The sequence below is a fragment of the Oncorhynchus tshawytscha genome, unplaced genomic scaffold, assembly GCF_018296145.1.
Source record: "Oncorhynchus tshawytscha isolate Ot180627B unplaced genomic scaffold, Otsh_v2.0 Un_contig_4773_pilon_pilon, whole genome shotgun sequence".
Taxonomy (NCBI): Eukaryota; Metazoa; Chordata; class Actinopteri; order Salmoniformes; family Salmonidae; genus Oncorhynchus; species Oncorhynchus tshawytscha.
Genome location: NW_024608918.1, coordinates 42501 through 45102, shown reverse-complemented (window position 1 = coordinate 45102; position 2602 = coordinate 42501).

The window sequence follows — 2602 nt, the reverse complement described above, 5'->3', positions numbered from 1 at the left end:
ATAGAGACAGAGGAGGCAGCTGAGGGCCATGGATAGAGACAGAGGAGGCAGCTGAGGGCCATGGATAGAGACAGAGGAGGCAGCTGAGGGCCATGGATAGAGACAGAGGAGGCAGTTGAGGGCCATGGATAGAGACAGAGGAGGCAGCTGAGGGCCATGGATAGAGACAGAGGAGGCAGCTGAGGGCCATGGATAGAGACAGAGGAGGCAGCTGAGGGCCATGGATAGAGACAGAGGAGGCAGCTGAGGGCCATGGATAGAGACAGAGGAGGCAGCTGAGGGCCATGGATAGAGACAGAGGAGGCAGCTGAGGGCCATGGATAGAGACAGAGGAGGCAGCTGAGGGCCATGGATAGAGACAGAGGAGGCAGCTGAGGGCCATGGATAGAGACAGAGGAGGCAGCTGAGGGCCATGGATAGAGACAGAGGAGGCAGCTGAGGGCCATGGATAGAGACAGAGGAGGCAGCTGAGGGCCATGGATAGAGACAGAGGAGGCAGCTGAGGGCCATGGATAGAGACAGAGGAGGCAGCTGAGGGCCATGGATAGAGACAGAGGAGGCAGCTGAGGGCCATGGATAGAGACAGAGGAGGCAGCTGAGGGCCATGGATAGAGACAGAGGAGGCAGCTGAGGGCCATGGATAGAGACAGAGGAGGCAGCTGAGGGCCATGGATAGAGACAGAGGAGGCAGTGAGGGCCATGGATAGAGACAGAGGAGGCAGCTGAGGGCCATGGATAGAGACAGAGGAGGCAGCTGAGGGCCATGGATAGAGACAGAGGAGGCAGCTGAGGGCCATGGATAGAGACAGAGGAGGCAGCTGAGGGCCATGGATAGAGACAGAGGAGGCAGCTGAGGGCCATGGATAGAGACAGAGGAGGCAGCTGAGGGCCATGGATAGAGACAGAGGAGGCAGCTGAGGGCCATGGATAGAGACAGAGGAGGCAGGCAGGATAGAGACAGAGGAGGCAGCTGAGGGCCATGGATAGAGACAGAGGAGGCAGCTGAGGGCCATGGATAGAGACAGAGGAGGCAGCTGAGGGCCATGGATAGAGACAGAGGAGGCAGCTGAGGGCCATGGATAGAGACAGAGGAGGCAGCTGAGGGCCATGGATAGAGACAGAGGAGGCAGCTGAGGGCCATGGATAGAGACAGAGGAGGCAGCTGAGGGCCATGGATAGAGACAGAGGAGGCAGCTGAGGGCCATGGATAGAGACAGAGGAGGCAGCTGAGGGCCATGGATAGAGACAGAGGAGGCAGCTGAGGGCCATGGATAGAGACAGAGGAGGCAGCTGAGGGCCATGGATAGAGACAGAGGAGGCAGCTGAGGGCCATGGATAGAGACAGAGGAGGCAGCTGAGGGCCATGGATAGAGACAGAGGAGGCAGCTGAGGGCCATGGATAGAGACAGAGGAGGCAGCTGAGGGCCATGGATAGAGACAGAGGAGGCAGCTGAGGGCCATGGATAGAGACAGAGGAGGCAGCTGAGGGCCATGGATAGAGACAGAGGAGGCAGCTGAGGGCCATGGATAGAGACAGAGGAGGCAGCTGAGGGCCATGGATAGAGACAGAGGAGGCAGAGGGCCATGGATAGGACAGAGGAGGCAGGCAGCTGAGGGCCATGGATAGAGACAGAGGAGGCAGCTGAGGGCCATGGATAGAGACAGAGGAGGCAGTTGAGGGCCATGAGGGGAGGCAGCAGGGCCATGGATAGAGACAGAGGAGGCAGCTGAGGGCCATGGATAGAGACAGAGGAGGCAGCTGAGGGCCATGGATAGAGACAGAGGAGGCAGCTGAGGGCCATGGATAGAGACAGAGGAGGCAGCTGAGGGCCATGGATAGAGACAGAGGAGGCAGCTGAGGGCCATGGATAGAGACAGAGGAGGCAGCTGAGGGCCATGGATAGAGACAGAGGAGGCAGCTGAGGGCCATGGATAGAGACAGAGGAGGCAGCTGAGGGCCATGGATAGAGACAGAGGAGGCAGCTGAGGGCCATGGATAGAGACAGAGGAGGCAGCTGAGGGCCATGGATAGAGACAGAGGAGGCAGCTGAGGGCCATGGATAGAGACAGAGGAGGCAGCTGAGGGCCATGGATAGAGACAGAGGAGGCAGCTGAGGGCCATGGATAGAGACAGAGGAGGCAGCTGAGGGCCATGGATAGAGACAGAGGAGGCAGCTGAGGGCCATGGATAGAGACAGAGGAGGCAGCTGAGGGCCATGGATAGAGACAGAGGAGGCAGCTGAGGGCCATGGATAGAGACAGAGGAGGCAGCTGAGGGCCATGGATAGAGACAGAGGAGGCAGCTGAGGGCCATGGATAGAGACAGAGGAGGCAGCTGAGGGCCATGGATAGAGACAGAGGAGGCAGCTGAGGGCCATGGATAGAGACAGAGGAGGCAGCTGAGGGCCATGGATAGAGACAGAGGAGGCAGCTGAGGGCCATGGATAGAGACAGAGGAGGCAGCTGAGGGCCATGGATAGAGACAGAGGAGGCAGCTGAGGGCCATGGATAGAGACAGAGGAGGCAGCTGAGGGCCATGGATAGAGACAGAGGAGGCAGCTGAGGGCCATGGATAGAGACAGAGGAGGCAGCTGAGGGCCAT